Below are 25,162 nucleotides of genomic sequence, written 5' to 3'. Positions count from 1 at the left end.
CACACACACACACACACACACACACACACACGCACACACACACTTCTACTGAATTAGATGTGTAACCTGAGACTGAGTTCACCTGCTTACTTTACACCGCCTGTTTTTCCAGCTGACAGGATGGAAGGAGGACTGGGTGTTTAGAAGCAGGGGGTGATGGAGGAAGATGATCAGATAAAGATGACTTTGCCTTATCTGGCACCTTGGTTAAGTCGGCTCCCAGTGATGACTTGCAGGGAGGGGCATCTGTAGATGGGAGGGTTGAAGTCTAGCTTATTTCCTGGTTGTTGTTTTTTTTTTCTAATAAAGTTTTATTGACATGGGGACACAACCATTCATTTGCCTCCGTCTGAAGTGGCTCTCATTCCACTCCAACAAGGTTCCGTAGTTACCAGGCAGACCACGCGATGAACCAAACAAAGCTTAACCACCGTGTTTGTTTTTATTTGGTGTCTGGAAAATAAACTGAATAGGTCAAGAAGTCTGTTTTCCATTCCTCATCCCATCTAAGACAGATGACCTGGAAGAGCCCACGAAGCTGGTGGCATTGGCACGGCTACAGGTGAAGCTGGTCCTGATATGACTGTATCCACAGCTACAGGTGAAGCTGGTCCTGATGTGACTGTATCCATGGCTACAGGTGAAGCTGGTCCTGATGTGACTGTATCCACGGCTACAGGTGAAGCTGGTCCTGATGTGAGTGCATCCACAGCTACAAGTGAAGCTGGTCCTGATGTGACTGTATCCACAGCTACAGGTGAAGCTGGTCCCGATGTGACTGTATCCACGGCTACAGTTGAAGCTGGTCCTGATGTGGGTGCATCCACAGCTACAGGTGAAACTGGTCCTCATGTGAGTGCATCCCTTGGAAAGATGCAGGGGTAATCAGCTTGTGTTAACTTTCACTAGAGTTCATGCTACTGATTTTAGTGTAAATGCTTATCCTTCTTCAGCTGAGGATCCTATCTGTCCCATTATAGTGATCAATTCAGAAAAGTATTGAGTGAGCCTAGGTCCCTAATTGAAATTTGTTTTGGCTTTTGTGATTAAATAGTTTGTCATTTCCTATCTAGACTAATGAGTGCAAAGGTCAAAGCTAACAATAAATGGAGCAGATTCCACGGAGGATCAGCAAACTTTTCTTTCTTTCTTACTGTTCTATTTATTATTTGTTTACTTTTTAATGATTTATTTCTCTGCATATGGGTGTTACCTTGTCTGCAAGTATGTCTATGCATCACATGTGTGAAGTGTCTGCAAGTATGTCTATGCATCACATGTGTGAAGTGTCTGCAGAGGCAAGAGGGCATTGGACTCCCCTGGGAGTGAGTTACAGATGGTTGTGAGCCACCTCGTGGGCATTGGGAACCAAACCTTGATCCTCTGGCAGGGTAGCTAGGGCTCTAACCACTGAGCAATCTCGCTCCAGCTTTCTGATTTACTCACGTGTTTATTAATTTGCTTATGTATTTCAGGGTGTGTGAGTGAAAGTCAGAGGACACATTTGGTGGGGAGCACTGAGTCCATGGTGGGGAGCACTGAGTCCATGGTGGGGAGCACAGCAGCAGGCAGGCAGTGGTGCTGGAACTGGAGCAAAGATGTTACATTTTAAAACAGCAAACATGTGGCAGAGAGTGCCAGCTGGGGCTGGCATGGGCTTTTGAAACCTCCAAGCCTGCCTTGAGTGATACCTGCACTTCAGTGGAGCCGTACCTTCTAATCCTTCTCAAAGCGTTCCACTGTGGGTCAAGAATTAAAATGAATGACCCTGTGGAGACTGTTCTCATTCAAACCACCACACTGAGGATACTGAAGGTTCTGAGGGTGCAGAGGAGGATGCGGAGGAGGAGGAGGAGGAGGAGGAGGACACTTGTAACAGTGATGCTGGGGGTGCCGATGTTACTGAGGACAGGGGAGGGGAGGAAGAAGAGGGAGGAAATGCTAATTCTGAGGATGATGATGATGATGGAGACGACCACAATGGTGACGATGATGGTGACGCCGCAGAGGACGCTGCTGAGAAGGTAACGTTTAAAACGCCATGAAGAAAGCCTCACTTAACTAATTAAAAAAGTGAAGACATACAAGCATCACCAGGCTCCCATCTGAAAATTTAGCCAAAGCCAGAAATAGAACCCATTCCTCCAGCCTGGGCTTTCTTCTCTTGTCATTTCCGACGCGACGAGTCACGAGCCACTGCCTTGACTTCACCCCCTCGGCCCCGATTAGTGTTATTTTTACCCTCACCATTAGCAATGATTAAGGAGATTGGGGGGTGACACCATGTCGGACATTCTGCCCAGGGCACATTAACAGCTCTGAGCCCTGCCTGGATGGACAAGTCTCAGCTGGAGCCAGACACTTAATCCTCAGCCCAGAAAACCTTGACAATGTCACTCCTAAATGAAGAGATCCCAAGCGGTGAAAACATTAAGTTACCCAAGAGGTTTCCCCAAGTACCACATAGGATCTCGGGGTTTCCAGGTAAGGGCTTGGGGGATCCACCTGCACCTTCTCCACTTCAGACAGATGCATGCACTAGGTCCTTTGCAGGCCACAGTAGGGGAACAATCTATGAGCGACATGTCTCTCTGAGAGACAGCGCCATCTTCCCACGTAACCAGGCAGCATAGCGGGTTTCCCTGTTTCCTCTACTTATGTCTCCTGAGCTGCTCACTGCACAGGATGCCTCTTGCTGCGTCCTTTCAAGGTCACGACCTTGGCTTTGTTCCCACGAGTGTTTCTAGTCAGTCTCTCCCTCCATTCCCCTGTGTCAGATGCTGTTCCAAACTCAACCCATGAGATTCTCTACAGTCCAAGGGATGATGGGTTTGGGTTTTTTTTTTTTTTTTCTAGTGTTTAGAGTTAGGAAGCCAGCTCCATCACTCAAACCCTTTCCTCTTTGCCTACTGGGAAGCTCAGAGAGATATTCAAGGCTCAGTTGAGGCAAAGCTTACCATATTCTTATAATGGCCTTTTGGGGTTTATATATTAACTTCTGTTCTCTCAGAATTTAAATTCCTATATTTAATTACCGAATGATTTTATTTATTTTATTTTTGTGTGCTAGTCTCTATGTGGTTCCGCCTTATATTCTTTTTAAACATGTGTCTCTGTTTTTTGTCTATGCATAATGTGTAAATCTGAGACCATGCCATATGAGTGTGGTACCCACTGAGCCCACGAGCAAGCATTGGGTCCCCTGCAGCTGAAGCTATGGGTGCGTCTGGGCCTCTCTCTAGACATGGGTGGTGGGAATTGAGCTTGTGCATGTCTTCATGGAAGAGAAGCAAGCTCTCTCGACTGCTGAGCCACCTCTGCAGCCCCTCCCTCAGGTTCTAAGTAGGAGGAATTCCCTCTCTGTAAAGCATCACCCCCTCGGTGGGATGTGGTGAGGGGTAGTGGGTTTATGGAAGCAAGTAAGAGACACCTGCACTCATTCTGGACATGAGCTAGATCTCAGCAGCATCTCCTGGGAGGGGGAAGGAGCCGGGGTGGGGGAGGGGCATAGTAAGTGAACCCTGAGTGTAACACATCCCAGGGATGGGTTGCACCCCTGATCTTTGCCCACAGCCTGAAGAAGCCTGGTTTTACATCACAAGAAAAAAGAGGTCAGAATCCAAAGTGACTCTGAGTGACTCTGAACTCCATCCACGCACTATCTGACAGGATGCAGACTCCCTCACCGTGACCCCAGAAACTGAGTGTGTGATCCCGACGGCTCTGACCTACTCCTCCTGCTCGGTGACCTTCGACCTTCCCCCAGCCAGCGCTCTGGATATCTTGCCAGATCTCAAAATTGGAAACAAAATGTTCTGCTCAAAAGCACAGATGGGTGTTATGTCACCCAGACCCAAGATGCATGAAGTGCTCGTGAGCAGAATGACAAACGGAACTGGGGGAAAGGGCAAACTACAAATCCCTTCGTTTTCCCTCGGTTTTCAGCAAAACCCAGCTCAAAACAGCACTTTTTAAAATCTCATATAAGAGGATATAGCGTATGTATGTGTTCACACGGGGTGCATGCATACATGTGGGTGTGCACACATGTGTACTAGCATGACATCCATGTCCTCCTCTGTCACTGTCTACTTACTGAGGTAGCATTCCCCTCCGCACCTGGAGACCACCAACCTACCCAAGCCAGATGCTTAGTGAGCTCCTAGACCCCACCCCCGTCTCTGCCCGCCAGCACTGGGATTAGAGATGCTTCGCTTCCATGCTGGACTTTTTATGTGGGTGCTGGGCTTCCAGACTTCCACCCTCGTGCCTGCATGGTAAGCACTTCTCCCCAGATGTTCTTAACTGTTCTAAGAAGTACTTGGTTGGCAGTTCCCTTTTAGACTAAAGCAACAGCATCCTCTCCAGAAGGTCAAATGGCTCATGATTTTCATCATCTAAATGCACTTATGAGACTGAAAAAAAAAAAAAATGGGTCAGTTGTTAAGTCCTAGCTAGTTCTTGCTGTTCTTGCAGAGGACATGAGTTCGGTTCCGAGCACTCACAATGGTGGCTCACAAACTCCTGACTCCAGCTCCAGAGCATGCAACACCCTCTTCTAGCCTCTGTAGGCACTACACCCATATGTAAATACACACACATACACACTCACAAATATACACATATATGCGCACTCACACACATTCATACACACAGACATATACACATTCACACACACAGACAGACACATATACACATACACACACATACAGGCATACACACACACATACAGACATACACACATATACACAGACAGACACATATACACATAAACACACATACAGACATATACACACATACAAACATACATACACAGACATACACACATTCCTATACACATACACACATACATTCATAAGCACACACATGCACATATGCACACACGTACAGACATACACACACATATATATACACACACATACACACATTCATACACACATATACACATTCACACACAGAGACAGACAGACACATATACACATACATACACACACACAGACATACACACATTCCTACACACATACACACAGACATTCATAAACACACACATGCACACATGTACACACATACACACACATACACAATTCTAAAAATAAAATACTTATAAGCTTCTTAGCCAATTTTTATATACATCTCTTTCTACGCTCACTCTCTGTTGTCCCCACAACGGACAGATGACAATGAGTGTTGAGGGATGTCCACGACAGGAAGCATCTCTGAGACTGTGGAGAAAGTGCAACATGGAGAGGCCTGGAAACAGGGAGTCTGCCAGCAGGGGGAGGAGAACAAACAGAAATGTGTGCCCAGGGTGTCCTCAGACGTCCCTTCACCTTCCTGTGACAGTCCCTTTTAAGACTCCGCTCAGGAGCCCAGAGCCACAGGCAGACACAAAATGACAAGATTTTCCTTTTTGATTTAAAAGTCATGTTTGGGGGTTTTCATACCGTCGTGGAGGAAAATTTGCCCCTCATTAAACACAATGAGAAAGCTTTAGAGTACACAGCGTCGTTTTCCACTCGCCTCTCATTACGGGAGATACCACCGCTGGTGACACTCAGGGACAAACTAAAAGATCAGTGCTTCTTCAAGGAGGCCGTGGAAGGAGCTTGAGAAGCTATGACGGCCCCCTGTGCTCAGGAGCCTTGCCTGCTGGCCCCCTGGCCCTCTCCCCCATCTGTTCTATGCTGAGAGGTTATATTGGGAGAGCAAATGCCTTTTCAGGCCTTCAGAATTCCTTCTCAAAAGTGTATTGTTAATTTCATTTGTCTTTTTACTTTTTAAATTAGCAAAGTAGTAGGCTCTGTCAAACACAACTGGTTTCCATTCATCTTTCTGCCTTCCACTCCTCCCCATCCCCTCCTCCCCATTCATCCCCCTTGCAATCTTCCTGCCTTTCACTCTTCCCCATTCACTCCTTTACAATCCTCTTTCCTCTCACTTCTACCCATTCTCTCCTCCCCATCTACCCACTTTTTAATCATCCTGCCTCTCACTCCTCCCCATTCCCTCCTCTCTATCCACCCCCTTACAACCCTCCTGCCTCTCACTCCTCCCCATTCCCTCCTCCCTATCCACCCCCCTTACAGTCCTCCATTCCCAGTAACTTCCTTCCCATGTCACCCATACCCTCTCTTTTTCTCCCACATATCCTCAGCCCCCCTTTTCTCCACGTGGTCCCCTCTACAGTTTTGTGTCAATCCTCTTACCTGTGCAGAATTTCAGAGAGTGTGAGCCTCAGTTCACACCTCACCCACGACAACAGCTGACTCACACGGCACAAGGGGACTGATCCCAACCCAGGATCCGCAAGCGCATCACCATCCAGAGCTCACTCAAAGGCCCCGAAGTTCTCTAAGCACACACCCCTGCCTCTGAGTTTGTAAGTGTCGGTGTGTCAGAGTGGTGTGTGTTAACTGTGCACAAGTGAGCATGCAGGTAGGTAGATGTGGTTACACACGAACGAGTGTGAGGGACATTGAGGCATATGCACCAACTGGGTGAGCCTTGCCTTGGAATCCTCACACAGCCACGCAGAGTCTTCACTAATGTTGGAACAACCCAAGCATTCCACAGGCCCAGACTCAGCATGTCATGGCGAGCCAGAGGGAGCCTGGCAGAAAGGCACCTTCCTCCACGGTGTCTACGTGTTCCTCTGCCATGTCCACTTCGTACCTGCGTGACTTCCTGCCTTGATTTTTCTGAGTATGAGCTGGAATAAACCCTTTCCTCCCCGAGTTGTTTTCAGTCAGACTGCTGTTACTACAACAATAAAGAGGCAGCCAAGAGAGTTTCTGAAGATGGCTCTGAGCTCCTGCTCCTCCCGTCTCTACTGGAGTTACAGGCCTTGAGCACACAGGCCTGCAGCACCACACCCATTTCTGTGGTGCTGGAGACCATACCCAGGGCTTCACGCATGCTAGGTGATGTTCCTACAACTGGGCCACATCCTCACTCATTGCCAGGACTTGCTTTGAAGGCAATGGAGATCGTTGCTTCCCAGGACTGAAAGGTTTCAAAGGTACCTGGGGCTTCCATGAGGCTTGCCACAGGGCTTCAAACTCTCTGTCCTTCCCTCAGCTGTGTCTTGGGACCAGTGTCCCTCTTGGCCAAAGTCCGAACACACAGGGAACCCAGTGGTTCTGGGTGGAGGTGACAGAAATGTGGTGACCACTTTCTCGTCGTGTGGCATCAAAAAGGTCAGAGTTTGTTCCAGCCCTATACATTCATGCCCAACCCAGTCACCGAACTGGGAAGAAGTGGGTAACGGGTGGGTCAAGCCTGAACATACACGCTCGGAGCACATGATGATGACCCGGGAGGAGGAATGATCTGGGTGGCCAGGCTCCAGGTCCCTGAAATAAGGATCAGTTACAGAACAGCAAGGAGAGATGGTGGGGGCTTTGTCACTGGCTGGAAGGCACAGGAGACACAGACAGTAAAGCTAACAGGGATCCACTCTACATAACAAATGAAGGCCCTAGGCTCAGAGGCTCGGCAGTCTGCTAACAGTCACCAGTAGCCTACATTGGTAAGTGTTCTCCTCATGTAACAAGAAGCAACAGAAGGGAATAAATACTTACTCTGGCTCAAGTTTGACAGGAAACAGCCCATCCTATGTGGATGTTGTGTTTGCAGCAGCTTCCTGCTGACACTTCCAAAGATCTCAAAGTGGGGCCTGGCTATCAAACCTCAAGTCCCATCTCCTGTGACCAACTCCCCCCCCCCCNCCGCAATGAGGTGCCATCTCCTAAAGGTTCCACAATCCTCCCAAACAGGCCAACACACCAGCTGGAGACCAAGTTTTCAAGAACCCTCGGGGAGCTTTTCCCATTCAAATCCTAGCATAGCATATGCCTCTTCTTAATCCTCACGGCTTGGGTGTCTGTCTGCACTCATCTTTCTGTGTCCAGCAAATTCCTGCAAAACAGAAATGTCTCAGAGGGGTAGGGAACCTGTTCACAGCTCAGAGATCCCTGGGACAGTACAGGGGTGGTTTTAGAACTTGCCTGGTTTGGAGTTTTCAAACATGAAATGATTAAGCCCAAGAGGTATTGCGCACATAAGAGCAGCCGTCACCTACATTTACAAGCAATGACCATTCGTTGTAGGGCAGCACTTGCCTGTCGGGAAACTGTGGGTGATAGCCATGACCAAATAAAGTGGCTTTCCTGCCAGGGACCCCACAGCCCTGAGAGCAGCCTGATCCTGATCCTGTTCTTTTAAATGTGACATGGGAAATCCCCTTCAACTGTAAGGGCTCTAGGCATGTGTGTGAGTGTTTGTGTACCTGTGTGTGTAGAGGCCAGGGGTCAACCTCAGATGTTGTTCCCAGGCACTACCCACCTTGTTCTATGAGACAGGGTCTTTCACTGACCAGGAGTTCTCAGTGTAGGTCAGGCTGGTACTGGTCTCTACCCCTACCCCCACCCCCACCCCCACCCCCACCCCTACCCACTCCTAGCACTGTAAGCACAGGCCATCCCTCCCACCCTCTTCTAAGATCTCAGGTCATCGTGCTTTGTGAGGCAAGGATTTTACTTGCACACTGACTGTGTATGAGACACCGTTCTGAGCATATTATATAAGTCACTCTAATTTTGTTCAGGGTTCCATAAATATCAAAAAGGTTGACTGCATAGCTTTTCTGGGCATGGAATTTAAGCATCCTACAAATCAACTCGCTGGTCTATTTGATGGAACGGGGACAAAATAGTAACAGCCTAAAGGAAAAAAAAAATACTTTCTGAGAACAGCTCACAGGCACACTACATGGCTTTGTCCCACGGCTCAGTGACAGCAGGCGTCCATATATATCCCTCTATCTTGTTTGCTTTCTCTCTCAACACACAGTTTATCATGAACTCTGAGGTCTGTTCCATCCCCACTACTCGGTTCCGTATTCTAATTCGAAGGGAGAAGAAGACTGCAGAGAGCAACTCCGTCTTGTAAGCATCAAAGGACCACTTTTGAACACATTCTATTGACCAGCTCAAAGGAGGCTGGGAACTGTAGTCTTTAGCTGGCCAGCCATGTTTCCAGATGAGATAGGAACAAAGGACTAGGAGACACTGAAGACAGCTCGGTGTCTCTAGCAGCAAGATAGACAATGAGCAGTGTGGTCGTAAGACCGGCTGGAGCGTTATCCCTCTCGGCTCCTTGGGGCCTGGGGGAAAAGAAGCAAAGAGAGGAGCAGGGGGTGATTCATAGGTTGGGTCCCATCTCCTTTGTGCAAGCTGCTATAACAAAACACTTTTAACGAAGTAATTTGGAAACAACAGGAATTTATTGCTCATGGTCCTGAAATGTCATAAGTCTAAGATCAAGGCATTTGGCATGTGGCAAGGGTCAACGCTATTTGCTTCAAGGTCAGGACCCACTAACTGCACATTCACTATGACAGTTCTAATGAGAAATGCCTCACATAGCCCGAGAGACCTGAACACTTGGTCCCCATTTGGTGACACTCTTTGGGGAGGTGACACAGCCTTGTTGGAGGAAGTATGTCACCAGAGATGGGATTTAAGAGACTATAGTCCCTACGTACAAACTTCGTGTGCTAGAGAGTTTTTATGTCAACCTGATACAAGATGGGGGTCGTCTGCGAAGAAGGAATCTTAAATGAGGAAACAGGTCTGTATGATTGGTCTGTAGTCAACTCTGTGGGGCATACTCTTACCTGGTGACTGATGGGGGAGAGCCCCACCCATTGTGGGCAGCGCCTGGGGTGTTTAGGGAAGCAGAATGAGCAAGCCATTATAAAGCACCCTACGTGGCCTCAGCTTGTCTCTGCCTTCCCTGGATCCTTTGATGATGGACTGACCAGAGACCGTAAGCTGAAATAAACCCTTTCCTCCCAAGTTGCTTTTGGTCAGAGTGTTCTATCACAGCAACAGAAAAGTAACTGATCCATGCACAAAGGTAGAAGGGAGGAAGGTGGCTCTCCCAAGCCTCCGATGACAGCATTGATCCCATTGGCAGGAAAAGAGGCTCACAGCCCAGACACCCTTGTAACCATTGATCCTGACTGTTAGTTAAGATGATTGACTAAGAGAATAGTGGGGCACAACGCCTGGCCCTCTGTGAGGGCTTTTTCACAAACCATTGAGTCATGAGGACTCAGATCTAACGGTGGTGGACCCACTGATGGCTGATGTTTGTTTGAATGGAGTGTTGGGAGGTGATGAGGGTGTGGGGCCTAACTGGAAAAAGTCAATCACTGGTGCACGTGTTCGTGGATGTGTTTTGGTCTAGCTTCTTCCTGAGGGTGCCCGGCTCTGCTTAGTGTCCACCATGAGGTGAACTGAGAGTACCAGTGGTTGTGAGTCACGTGACTGGGTTCTAGGAAGACTAAGACCAAGTTCTTAACCACTGAGCCATCTCTTCAGCCTCTGAACATGTTTTTAAGGCAGACTGCATAGGGAGATCCACGAAACATGTGGCTACATCCTGCTGCCTGCTTTTATAGATAAAGTATTATTGAAACGCCACCATGTCCTTGCCTGTGTGTTATTTTTGATGGTTACTGTTGTTGTTGTTGTTGCTGCTGCTGCTGCTGCTGCTACTTTTGTTCTTGTTGTTGCTGTTGCTGCTATTGTTACTGTTGTTGCGGTTGATCTTGTTACCCTTTTTTGTGTCCATGCCTTTTGAGTGGTACTGGCCAGCACTAACTAAGTTTACCAACTTTATAGGAAACTTAATTGGCCTGGGTGAGAGAAGAGAATGGTGGATTTTAAACTGTAGTCTGCAGGACTTACGGGTTCTCCTACGGTTACGTCATCAGGCGATTTAACCTGGAGTTTGTTGAAACTACATCTAAGCCTTCTGGGAATTGTAAAGAGCAGATGTGTCCCCTCCAACTTGCTGTGGACCAACCTGTACCAGCACTGGGGCCTCTGTTGCTCTAATTAGTGCAGCTGGGTAAAGTGAGTTTGTAGGTGGGAAAGTACGATGGAGATGGAGATGTTTGAAGCTCGGTCTGGTCTTTCTCAGAAGTTCTGAGCCAGGGGTGTCCACTCCCAAACACAGCTGCAAGTATAGGACCCAAAGAACATTAGCAACAACATGCCAGGTGGAGGCCAGGTGTGCCTGTGCTGACTGGGTACAATGGGACAGATAACAAGCCCTGTGTCTTAGCTGGATTGTAACTAAGGTGCTCTCGTGAACGCTAACCCATAACAGCAGGCTTATAGGATGATCCCTAGCCTACACATCAGGAAACCTCTGGTCAGAGAGGCCCTGTGACTCACACAAAGTCACCCAGCTTGTAAGTGGTAAAAGCTGGATTTGAACAGGCTGTCCGGAACCAGAGCAACCAGAAAGGCAAGAGGTTACTGTAATTGATAACTACTTTCACCTTTGTAGGCGTCTACCTACCTCAACCAACCAACTGGACTGAAGTAAAGAAAGACCATCCTGGATATACCAAAAAAAAAAAAAAAAAAAGTAGATGTGGCTGTGTCTCCATATAACTTTATTGACAGATCACAAAGAAGTGACTGAGTTTGGCCCCCAAGTTGTGGCTTGTCACCATGATAGTTATATTGCTTCTGATAATGCATGTTACCACCCAAAGTTGTTCTTACCACACACTAAGTACAAATAACCATAAATATGACCAGTTGCCATTATGGAGCTAAGAACTGAATGGTTTTGTGTGTTCTAAATAGCCAATATCAAATCACCCCCACCCCCACCCCAAAAAAAAAAAAAAAAAAACAAGCTAGATGAACACCAGTAACCATGAAGGCCAGACTGCCTCTCAACTGAAGACAGCTACAGTGTACTTACATATAATAAACCCACAAACCACCAAAAAAAAAAAAAAAAAAAACTCTGCTCATTTCTGAACAGAAGGCTCCTTTGTGTAATTCCGTCTTGCTGGTGCTCAAGGGGGAGAAGTTCCAACAAACACATCCTCTCCAATGGGCTTTAGTCAATCACTCCGACAATACAGCCTGACCTCTGCTACCATCCTGGGCAGGCGTGGACGGCTGTGACGGTTCCCAGGTCACTGCACAGCAAGCCGCTGTCGCCCTCAAAGCCGTCATCAGCTCACAGATTTCAACACAGTTCCTGAGAGTTCTGACGCCAGAATATGCTACAAACTACCTGTCAGCAATTAGTAATCCTGGAAACCGGGACCGGGCTTGGCGGGTGGGGGTAGGGGGGCCTCAGAAAGATTGGCAGTCCCCCACAGGGTGGGCCTGGGGTGAGGCGGCAGAAGGGCAGCTCATGAACCATCAGACGACAGAACCCAGCCTGCTCACAGAAAATGATACTGTACATCCTTTGACACCCCAAAGTGGGACCGCTAGTAACAGGAGCCGACAGAAATGGAGAGAGAGAAAGAAGAAAAAAAAAAAAACCCTCATTTTTAGGTTGAAAAGCAGTGATCAGTCCAGACAAGATCTGTTCTAGTCAGTTTCACCCCCTGCGCTTTCTGGAAACAAATGCCAGCCTAACTGTGTATTCTTCTCAGAGTTCAAGGGGTGAGATGGGAGCCCACGAAGCAAAGAGCCCTGGATGCTGGCAGCTTGCGGGAGCTGTAATTCTTCCTCACAAAGTTACCTTTCCTGTTTCTATGAATTACTCTTACATTCTTGTAAGAGATATGGTTCGAGGTATTTACGGGGCATTCAATTCCACTATCATTGATTTATTGAACGAAAGCAGCTCAGAGGGGATGATGGAAAGGCTCTAATTCTAAAAGCTCTTGCCTCTCCCCACCAAGAGCATTCTGTGCCCTGTTGGCCTTCAGCAGATGACCAGCAGAGATAAACAGAGGCCTCCCCGCCCAGCGTTGCCGAGTGTGCGTACTGATGTGAAGGAATCAATCAGACAAAAGCAGATTATTACAGTGTCTGCAGGAGATCAAACAGTGCTGGCATCCGCACCCACACACGCCTGATTTACAGACGAGCAGATAAAGTGGTGTGGCTCACTGTCAGGAGAACATGACAAGCCCTCGAGCTCTGTGGATAAATTATTGCTGAAGCCCACGATAACATTTCTCCACCTAGCAACCAAACATAACAGGATGTGGCTTTTAGTCCTAGGAGTCAAATGATACAAAGACGAGGCGCCAGGAACTTTCCAGGCTCGGAAGGCATGTGCGAAGATGGGGTTTTTGAAATAGCCAGCTCGGGGAATTCGCATGGAGCCGATAGGTAATTAATAACTCTGAAGCAGAGGTCCAGACCTCTCTCCTCCACATACCCAGGCACCGAGCAACAGGCTCTCATTAGGGATGACTCCTGCCCCAGCCTCAAGACACCCTTCCTGGGCTCTGTGGCAGGTGACACTTCCCATGCAGTTATCAAAGGACAGTGATCAGGAGCAAAGCTGTTGTTGTGGCCTCAGTGGGCTGGTTTGAGAAGCAGTGCACCAGGAGAAACTGAGACGGATTTCCTACGGGCATCATGGAAGCAGTCAGTGTTTGGAAGTGAGGAAGGAATCCTGCCACTTCCCAGTGGGAAGGGAAATAGTGGGACACACAGGAACTTAGAGTCCCATGGCTCCTCTTAGGGTGTCTATGCTGCTATAAACACCGTGACCAAATGCAACTTGTGGAGGGAAGGCTGTATTTCCGCTTACAGTTGTAGTCTGGGCAGGAATTCAAGGCAGGAACTGAAGCAGAAGCCATGGAGGAAGCACTTATGTAGGCTCGAGCCTCGTAGCTTGTCAGCGTGCTTGCTTCTACAACTTGGGATAACCTGCCCAGGAGTGGCACCGTTCCCATGGGCTAGAACCTCCCATGTTAATCACTCCTCAAGAAAACGTTCCCACAGATTTGAGACCTTTGCTTAATTAAGATCCCCTCTTCCCAGACACATCTGGGTTTGTATCAAGTTGACAAAAACAAGCAGCACAAAGGATGATCCAAAATAAGAGACACACATCTCCTCCATGAGATGGGCTGGGGCCAGACACTGATCAAACAAAGCACAATGGTAGGCAAGTTGGTTCGGAATAGAGATTGAGGACACAGATTTCTGTCATAAAATGGCCAAAGGGATGCTGACATCAATACTCTAAGAAATCAAAACTGGGCAGCATCCTCAGGGTGAGGAAAGCCTCACAACCCGGGGCATCTCTTCCCCCAGATAGAAACCAAAACATTGTGATGTCAAGGAACTGGTTCTCACCAAAATACCAAACCCAAACCAAACACAGGCACAACCAATGATGCATTTGCTCAGCTACTCTGAAAGGACAGGAAGGTATCAGCCGTGTTATTAGTAAGGTTTGGCTAGGTCTTACTAATCTCATAGAGTCTATGCTGAGGGGTGTGTGCATGTGTGTGTGTGTGTGTGTGTGTGTGTGTGTGTGTGTGTGTGTGTGAGAGAGAGAGAGAGAGAGAGAGTGAGTGTGTGTGTGNGNGTATGTGTGTGCGTGTGTGTGAGTGTGTGTGTGTGGTGTGTGTGAGTGTGTGTGTGTGAGTGAGTGTGTGAGTGTGTGTGTGTGAGTGAGTGTGTGAGTGTGTGTGTGAGTGAGTGTGTGTGTGTGCGTGCATGTGTGTGTGTGAGTGTGTGTGTGAGTGTGTGTGAGTGTGTGTGTGAGTGTGAGTGTGTGTGTGGTGTGTGAGTGTGTGGGGGTGGGGGTGTGAGTGTGTGTGCGAGTGTGTGTGTGAGTGTGTGGGGTGTGAGTTGTGTGTGGGTGTGAGGTGTGGGTGTGTGTGCGTGGGTGTGGGTGTGTGTGAGTGTGGGGGGGTGTGTGTGAGTGGGGGGGTGTGCATGTGTGTGCGTGTGTGTATGTGTGGTGTGTGTGCATGTGGGGGTGTGAGTGTGTGTTTGTGTGTGTGTGTTTGTGTGTGTGTGTGTGAGAGCTATCCACGATAACTGTTTTACCAATGAACCATAACCCTAGCCCTTACAATGATATTTTTGATGCCCTGTTGCACATCTCAAATCACACTTCTATATGTTCCAAAAGCTCACTTTCAAAATATATTCTTAAACGAATTCAAAGCTGAATCTTAAAGAGCAATTTGTGTAGTTCTGGCATTATTATATTATACAATGTATTATTATATAACATATTATATTATACAGTGAGCAAGAATTAAGAGCAACCTGTGTCTATTGATAATGAGTGAATATAGAAAATACAACTTATACAATGAATAATTTCCTTTTTTGTTGTTGCTGCTTTATTTTTCAAGACAGGATTTTTCTGTTTATTATTCGTTGTATAAGTTGTATCTTCTATGTTCATGCCAGGAACTTGTTTCGTAGATCAGGCTGGCCCCAAACTCAAAGAGATCTGCCTGCCTCTGTCCCCTGAGTGCTGGGATTAAAGGGGTGTGCCACCACCATCTGGTGGTGAAACAATTTCTAACCTCAAACCCTGCCTCATGCTACATTGTGGATGAACCTCCAGGGCTAAATTAAGCCAGTAACATAAGGAGACAAACTGCCCAAATCCACCCAGGCAGAGCAAACCAAGTGTGGTAGCAGTCATCTCAGTGACGCATCACAAGGCCAACTAGACTATTTTAAAGTAAGTTATTAATCCATTCATTCAATTTAACATTCTAATTCATAAAAAACAGGCGTCGGTCGAGTGGGCAGTTAGGGGCAAATCCATGTCGAGCTGAAACCTTCCAAGATGATGAAGTGACAAGGAACTGCCCCACAGCAGTGTGAATGCACGAGCACACATAACACGACTGAACTTCACGCTTAAAGATGCCTGGAACTACAGAGATGGTCACTAATGTGCTTTGCAGCCATCACCCACATCAGTTTGGGTGTGGCTGCACATGTCTGCCACTGTTGAGACAGATACAGGGGGATCTCAGACAGTCTAGCCAAATTGGTAGCTCCAGGGCCAATAGGACATCCTACCTTGAAAGAAAATGTAGAGGTTAATCAAAGAAGACACCCGACATTGACTCCAGACTTCCACAGATATGTGTTCGTACATACGCACATGCGCCTGCCCACATATGACCACACACACAAATATGAAGTAAAGTTATTTTTAAATGATCAGGATGGTATATTCAAGGTTTTATGGGTTTCTGCCCATAAAATGAGGCAAAGAAGAGATGGGTTGGTCACCACAACTAATACAAAAACCCTGAGTGGTGGCTCACCCCACAGAGGAAAGCTGTCCGAAACCACTGGAACTCAGTCCAGTCTCTCAGAGAGACAGCGTGCAGCGCACACGGTACAGACAGTGCCTGGGTTCCACTGCCTCTGTTAGGCACTACACAAGCTCAGTCTGCTTCCTGTAGACTCATGTGTCCCTGATGAGCCTGATCACCCGCTAAGCCACTGGCAACTTTACCATCAGTGCATCTGTCCTGGGACTTTCACTCAACCCATTTGTCTCTTTGTCTTTGTTAGAAGATCTAGAAAAAAAGCCACCCAAGTCGAAGAGCAGATGACCACTAGGAAAACCCAGAACACTGTGATCAGAATGCAACAAAAGAGGATCTGATTAGATGTAGCCATCAGATGCAACTTTGTTTTTCGGCTTTTGTGTGTTTTGTTTTTCAAGACAGGGTTTCTCCGTGTAACGTTGGTGGGGAACATGGTGGCAGGCAGGTAGGTGTGGTAGCTGAGAATTCTACATCCGGATCCACAGACAGCAGGAGGAAAGAGACACTGGGCCTGTAAAACCTCAAGGCTCATCCTCAGTGACACACTTCCTCTAACAAGACCACACCTACTCCAACAAGGCCACTCTCACTCCAACAAGGCCACACCTCCTAATCTCTTCTACGTAGTATCTGCCTGATGACCCCTGTCAAATGCTTTCCTGTATAAGATTTGCCATGGGCCTCTTCACAGCAATAGAAGAGTAACTAAGACAAGGGGTAAAGAAATCATTCTTGATCCATGATCTAAGGAGGTTTGCACACTGAGAATCACGGTACGTGGTAGGCAACTGATTTGGTGGACTGGTAGCATAGAAGTCAGCACAATAAGAACATCCAGTCATGATGAATTTCCATCCACATGACTTCTGTGTCTGTGTCTGTGTGTGTGTGTGTGTGTGTGTGTGTGTGTGTGTGTGTGAATGTGTGTGTGTGTGAGTGTGTGTGTGTGAGAGTGTGTGCATGTGTGTGAGTGTGTGTGCGTGTGTGTGTGAGAGTGTGTGTGTGTGTGTTTTACAGGTGAGGGATGTGTAGGTTGTGTGGTGTGTGGAATAGTGAGGTGTATGTGTGTGTGTGTGCGTGTGTGTGTGTATGTGTGTGTTACAGGTGAGGGATGTGTAGATTGTGTGGTGTGTGGAATAGTGAGGTGTATGTGTGTGTGCGCGTGAGTGTGTGTGTGTGTGTGTGCGTGCATGTGTGTGTGCTATAGACACAGTTGGCATATTATTACATGAAATGTACTTCTTTGCCGTGGGTTTCAGTTAAAGATGATTCAAAAAGCAGAAAATAGAATCCCAACACACAAATACAAGAAGAATAAGGCAAAAGGCACTGGAGAGATGGCTCCGTGGTTAAGTCATGGGAGAGATGGCTCAGTGGTTAAGAACACTGTCTATTCTTCTAGAACACCTGGGTTCAGTTCCCAACATTCACATGGCTGCTCACAACCCTCTGTTATCCCCGTTCCAGGGGATCTATCTCTCTCCAGGCCTCTGAGGGTACCAGGCATGTAGTACACAGACAAATGTGCAGGCAAAACATCCACACACATTTTTTAAAAGAAGAGGACAGACAGGGAGAAGGAGAAGACACAAGGTATTGGGATGTTTCTGAGTCATCGTGCAGTGCTGGGAATCAAACCCAGGTCCTCTGAAAGAGCAGTCAGTGTTCTAAACCACTGAGCCATCTCTCCAGCCCTCACTATAATTCTAATTGGTGAAGATCAATTGGAGTTTTCCCTTTCTTCACCTGGTCTCACATTTGTATATTTTCTACAATTCCTTTATTATTTTGTCAATTGAAAAATAATTACTTCTTTGATTCCTAACTCAGACTTTCCACTGTGTTCGGGAAACTGAAATATTATGGGCTATATTTATTACCTTTTCTGGTTGCTCTTGCAAAATCCTGGACAGAAGCAACCTCGGGGAGGGAGGACTTGTTTGGGCTCAGTGCTTCAGCAGGAGCAGTTAACATGACTGAAGCAATATGGTGGCATTAACCCCACAGACAACCTGAAAGCCAGTGGCGGGACCTGAGGACATCGTGGGAAATTTGAGGTAGAACTGGATGTTAGTGGAGGATTTCACTGCAAGGGGGTAAGTGTACGAGCATAGGTTGAAAGTGTCATTCCAAACATGGGATGCAGTCCTGAGAAGGGTTCATGGAGAGGATGGGGCAGAGAGAGGAACATGGGGAGGGAAATGTAGAAAGAGACGCAGAGAAGAGGTTTCAGATGGGAGGTCAGGAGGTCAGGAAACTTCAGAGCTGAAACCCTTGAGGAAGCCATTGCTGCTGGCGTCTGAGAAATGGTGGCAGCTACCTCAGATCCAGAGTGGAGACTGATTCCCAGCTTGCCTGGTGCCTCAGAGGACTCCAAGGGTTATGTCCCATCCACCAGTTTCCTTTCTGGACCCCCTTTTCCTGTTAATGAATTAACCACTGGTCCCACTGCAGGACAAAGCTTTCAATTCACTCTAATGCCTGGACTTGGATGGCACAGCATGTGCGATGCTCCAGGCAGCTTCCTGGGGGTTCCTTTATCTACTTCCATGCAACGTCATCATTGTCATCATCATCATCTTCAACACCCAACTCTCCTCGCTCCTAGGTGCCTTCTGACTGTGTCCTCACCACTACCCTCCATGGTAGACACTCTTGACACCAATGGCCAGTGTCTGGCTGGGGCTGGAGCCGAAAAGCCCACTTCCTGGGGTCAAGAAGGGTCAACCTCCAGATCACTGTCAATCAGGCAGGTGCTGCCCTCGGGGATTCCCCCCAAATCCCTCGCTTGCTTGTCTCACTCGGTCTCCACTTTCCCTCCTACCTCCCCTGGTCTCCTGGGATAAGAGCCACTTGCTCCTGAAGCCTCGTCTAGGCATTCCACTTTTTCAAACCTGGGACCAGGACACGTCCAGCATGCAGAGCCACAAAGGTCTCTGAACTGCCTGCACCCGCAGGAGACCATCATTTAAATGATGTACGGAGCCTCGCAGTTTGCTACAATAGAAGGCCAGCTGGGTTTGGTTTTAACTCACTTATCCAGTAATCAGTTTGTGCAGCTGCTGTACTCTGGGTCCTATGAACTCCACATAAGCCCAACCTGTCTTGGTTTGTCCTCAAACACTCTTTTAATGACGTTACTTTTCTTCAGTCAAAATTTTTTTCCTGGTATGTCCCCCAAACCTGAAGAGGTTAGGGGCCTAAGCGGTCTCCCTTCTAACAGCAGTGTATGTGAGCATGTGCCTGAGTTTGTATATGTTCTCAAAAAAAAAAAAAAAAAAAAAAACCACAATGTATTTTTTAAATTCATTATAATTTAATTTCAGTACATACAAACATAAAACTAGTTATAGACTCCTTATGCTGACAGCCTTGATGTAACTATAAATCCAGAATACGTTTTCAAATTATATTCAAACATAACACCAAAACCAATAAAATTTAAATTTCTAACGTTAATTTAATGTGACAGATGATGTTATTTTTCTGGAATAAAATCACTGATATTTGGTTTAATAGAAGAAGGATGTAGACTTGAGTTGGTTTGCATATTTAATCTCTTTCTACATCTCAGCTTCAATAACACTAATGCAAAGAATATCCATTCTCCCCCAGCTTGCTCCTCAAAACTCTATTAATCAGTGCAGAGTTCAATTTTCTAATTCAAGATAATCAGAAACAAGAGTTGATGAAGAATAACCCCCAGTGCTGGCTCCACTGAGGGGTCTGTTAGAAAACTCAGCAGAAGCACTTTATCCACTTGTGGGTTAGGTGAGCGGGGGCTATGTAGATGGCTCGGTCGGGGAAGTATTTGTCTAGCAAGCAGGAGGACCTGAGTTTGGGTTCCCAGCACTCATGGTAAACAAACAACTGAGTGTAACAAGCTTGTGCCTGCCATCTTAGCATTGGGGAAGCCAAGAGAAGATTCCTTGGGCTCGCTAGCCAGCTAATCTAGATGAATGGGTGAACTCCAGCCCAATGAGAGACCCAGGCTTCAAAATACTATATCAAGAACGATTGAGAAAGATGCCTGAGGTCAACCTCTGCCCTTCATGCCCACACATGCACATGTGCATGGGCACACATGTGAAAGAAAAGAGAAGACTAACCCTGTATGGCACCAAGCCTCATCAAATGCACAGCTAGGATCAGACAGTGTTAAGGGACAAGTTCTCTAAAAAGCAACACTGGATTGAAGAATGTGGATCCGAGGGTGATGCAGAAAAGAATCTTAGTAAGCACTGTGGAGCCCTGTGCACGGGAGCTCAAGAGGAACGAGGCCAGTGGGGTGTTCAGTCATGAGTATGGGCACGCAACTGGAACTCCAGGGAGACAGTGTTATCATGGCCCCTAGGTCAGTCCCTAACAGTCCCTATCTGTCTTCAGTGGATGGATGTTCCTCCAAATTAGCTCATCTGGCTTGTCTATCCAGTTCTGACCTGCCTAGAATAAACCCGCTAGGGGAATCAGAGTTGCTGCAGCTGTGTGCCTGATGAAGTGATGAACTGTCATAAACCTAATGCAGCCTAGAATCACCCGAGAAGAGAGTCTCATCAAGGAACTGTTTGCATTGGGCTGGCCTGTGGGTGAGTCTGTGGAAGCAGGTATTGTTAAGATTAGGTTAATTGATGCAGAAAGACTCAGCCACTGTGGGCAGCACCATTCCCTAGGCAGGGATCCTGATACATCTGAGAGTGGGGAATCCTAGCTGAGTGTAATCAAGGAAGCAAGCACGTACGCATGCCTCATTCCTCTCTGCACCTGACTGTGGGTTCAGTGTGACTAGCTGCTTTGAGTTCCTCTCACCTTAACTTCCCCCCAAAATGATGGCATGTTGCCTGGAATCGTGAGCTAAAATACACCTCTTCCTCCCATGCCTGGCCATGTGCAAGAGAAGAGCTAGTCGGTGAGACAAGGGGAAGGCACCACCAGACCTACCCAGGGCCTGATTCTTTTCCAGTGTCTCAACTCTCCAACGTTTTAGGGTTCCAAGTTGTGGGATCCACAGACACCTAGAGGCCACTTAGTCTCCAGAGTGGGTCTGGTATGTCTGCCTGCTGGATGACACATGCAGATTCCCGTTCTACACACAGCCATGAGGACTTTACACAGCGGTTCTTAACCTACGAGTTTGAGACCCTTTGGAAGGTGAATGACCCTTTCTCGAGGATCACATATCAGATGTTTACAATTCATGACAGTAGCAAAATTACAGATATGAAGTAGAAACAAATTGATTTTATGTTTGGGGGGGTGTGTGTGTGTCACCATAACATGAAGAACTGTATTCAAGGGTTGTAGCATTAGGAAGGTTGAGAACCACTGATGGGCACATTCAGCTGCTGGGGCCCCCTTCAGTCTCTCTGCTTGATGAGATCATCACAAGAACTTGTCTCTAGAGTGTTCCCTTACACAACATAAAGCTTTGTAAGGATTACCAGTGTTCTGTTCAACTAAAAGTAAATTATCCTAGGGATTTCCACAGCTCCTGGCAATAATCCTAGGACCACCCACCCATGCCCCAGGAGCCAAGGGGTAGCACTCAGAGAAACGACAACCTGGTAAATGACATCTAGAAACTCCGAATTCAAAGGCTTCTGAAGGCTGCCCATGCTCAGGTATCAGGAAAGGGAGGGGATCATGGGAGGCCAGGATGTTGGAGATATTCTGAGAAGCCGTGGGCAGATAAGACATACATTATTCACCAGCACACAGACTTAAGCAGGCAGCCACCCACAGGCACTCGAACACATGCCCAGCACACACAGGCCGCACACGGGCTGCCCACAGGCAGATGCAGATACACATACAGGCCAGCGTTCAGGCTTACACACAAGCAGGCTGGCAAGGGTGAAAGCCTCTGACCTCGAGGTCAGATTCACACAGAACCCACAGGAAGGTGACACTCTCCTGAGCCAGTTATGCCACAGGGCACACCCTTGTTTACTTCTGGGTTTCCAGGACACCTGGTGTGAGGGATTCGATGCTGGTTCGAAGCTCCCCAGATGTCCATTGTCAGCCATGCTTTAACAGGCTCACACTTGATATCACGTCAGAGCTATGTTGTGTAAACATGAACTGGCCCTTACTCTCTGTTCCCACACACCCTCACTCTTCTTGTGTTTGAAACCACACTGGTCTACTTACAACCACTACATCCTCTCCCTGGCTCCCACACATTCCCCACTTTCTGACTGCCTGCACAGGGCCCTGGTCTCTTCCATGGTTAATCTAGTTCACAACAACCTCTCAACGCCTGATTTATTACTTTTTCTTGCTGAAATAGAATACTCCAAAAAGAGAGGCACAGGGAAGAAAGGTGCACTTGGGCTTATGGTTACAAATGGGACAGTCTATCACAGCAGAGAAAACATGGCAGCCCGAGAATGAAGCTGGCCTCATAGTCAGGAAGAGAAATAAAGAGAGAACAGAAGTGCGGTGAGGTTATGCAACTTCAAAACCTACCCCCAAAGCATACTTCCTCCAGCAAGGCGTCATACCATACAGGCTCCAAAAGTCTCAAACAGTCCCATGAACTGAGTACCAAGCATTCAAACACATGAGTCTCTGGGTGACATTTCTTTCTTATAGACAGACAGACAGACAGATAATTTAAAACAAAATTTGAATTGAAATACACTTTGATCATATTTTCCCCTCCTAAGTCCTCTCCCCTTCCCTAACCACTCAACTTAAAGTTCTTTCTCTAAAAACAAAAAGCCAATACAACATAAATTCCCCCAAAACCAAGGAAACAAAATAAAACCATATGCCAAAAGAAAAAAAAAACTGTAATGGAAAAAAACACACACACATATGCAAAAATCTGTGGAATCTATTCTATGTTGGTCAGCCACTTCTGATTTTAAGGCCTGTCCTGGAGTGGTTGACATACCTAGTGTCACCCTGTTGGAGAAAACTGATTTTCCCCTCTCCGGCAGGTATACGTGACAGCTCAGTTGTTAAATTTTACCCTGGTGGCTCGATTTTCATTTAAAATATAACAAAATAAAAGTGTAGTAAGATAAAACAGAAACTAGCACACTGAAATTGGACGAGACAAACAAACAGAAGGAAAAGGGCCCAAGAGAAGGCACGAGAACCAGGGACCCACTCAGGAACCCCTAAAAACACTAAACTGGAAACCATAATTTCTTATTCAAATCACACTGTTTGCCTGTTAATTGATCACCAGGTGTAAGCTGTACCCTTGATTTGCGTTGCCATTTAAAGCTTCGTGGGTCTGTATGCACATACTTCATGAGGCTCTGATATTTGTATAAGAATGGATGATGTTATTCTATAGTCAGACCAACCCAGTCATGGCTATAAACCTGGCCATGTATCATCTGTGACCGAAGCTCATACGGTATCATCCTCACAGAGAGACCGGGAGTTCCTTCATGGTGATGTGTGCAGGAATGTCTGCAGGCACAGCACTGAGCATCAGCAATGGAGCAGGCATGCCCAGCCCTCCCCTTCTTACCCTGCGGGCTTCATGCAGCCTTCCTCCCGACATCATGAAGTGATTTCCATGTCACCCTGAAAGCCCAGACTTTGCGATCAGCTGCGAGACCTTACCAAGTTTTTCTGTGACACATTCATAATCCTAGAAACCCATTTATTTTTATAAGGTGCTGTCCTAGGGAGGGAACATCTGGAGACAGCTCATCTTTTTCTCAAAGATGAGCCGGTCTGTGTCTGTGGAGAGATGCACATTGATAGGGTTTCGTGGCCATGGCCGAGCTGTGTTTATGAGAACCTCCTTTATTTAGAGGAAACAGATGCTCTGGAAAAGGCATTTGCAACGGATTGCTCTGCCCAGATGTGTGCTACTGAATCACATGGACGGGGTGGCTCACTAGCCATGGATGGTACAAAGCATTAAGTCCTTCCCCTCGTTGGGACATGGGGGGAAAGAAGGCTGGTGCCTACCTTCACAAGTTCAAACCAGTCCAAATTCCAGCATAAATGAGGGATGGGCAGACAGGGCTCCACCCTCAGCAGAGGAACTATTGGCAGTTGGTGACTGTCACTGGCTCTACTTTGGGTACTCAGCTGCTGGTCGTCTCCCCATGCCCCAGTGGATGGTCCTACACCCAAGTGATATGGAGACCACTAATAGAATTGGGGGGTTCATTAGTAACCAAAGAGGAGACTGGAAAGGTGACCCAGGGGTGAAGAACTCTCGCTGCTCTTGCAGAGGACAGAATTCAGTTCCTAGCATCCAAATCAGGCAGCTGACAACCCCGAACTCCAGTTCCAGATGAGCTGATGCCCTCTGCTGGCTACTAGGGGCAACTGCACTGGCACCCGCATAGCCCCGCACAGACATGCCCATACATAAAACAAAGAACAAAATACACCTTAAATCTCTAACCCAAAAGAATCAAGGATGCTATTTTAGGAAGCAGACAGAATCAGAGGGCATGGTGGTACATGAATATAATCAAAATACTTTGTACACATATATGAAATGTCAAAAGAAATTATATTTTACATATTTTCCATTAGTTTATTTATTTATTCACTTTACAGCCTGATTATGCTCCCCATCCCTCCCCTCCTCCTAAGCCCACTGCCCCCACCCATCCCTCCCTCCCCTCCTCTGAGTGCCACCCCACCCTGGCACATTAAGTCACAGCAGGACTAAGAGCATCTTTCCCCATTGAGGCTAGACAAGGCAACCTCGCTAGGGGAAAAGGATCCAGAAGCAGGCAACAGAGTCAGAAACAACCCCCACTCCCACTGTTAGGGGACCCACATGAAGAGCAAGCTGCACATCTGCTACATCTGCTAGGCCCAGCCCTGCATGCTCTCTGGATGGTGATTCAGTCTCTGGGAGCCCCCAGGGGCCCAGCTTAACTGACTCTGTAGATCTTCATGTGATGTCCTCGACCTCTCCAGCTCCCTCGGTCTTTCCGCCAACTCTTCCACAAGAAATTCTTTTACGTGTGGCTCTGTGGCCCAGTATGAAGACTCGCAGGAAGCAAAAAGTAAATGACCATTATTTGTTTTCTCTTGATTTTTATCACCCAGAACATTGAATTTTGCCAC

The sequence above is a fragment of the Mus pahari genome, chromosome 3, assembly GCF_900095145.1.
Source record: "Mus pahari chromosome 3, PAHARI_EIJ_v1.1, whole genome shotgun sequence".
In the NCBI taxonomy this organism is placed as follows: Eukaryota; Metazoa; Chordata; class Mammalia; order Rodentia; family Muridae; genus Mus; species Mus pahari.
Note: the sequence above shows the minus strand (reverse complement) of the source record.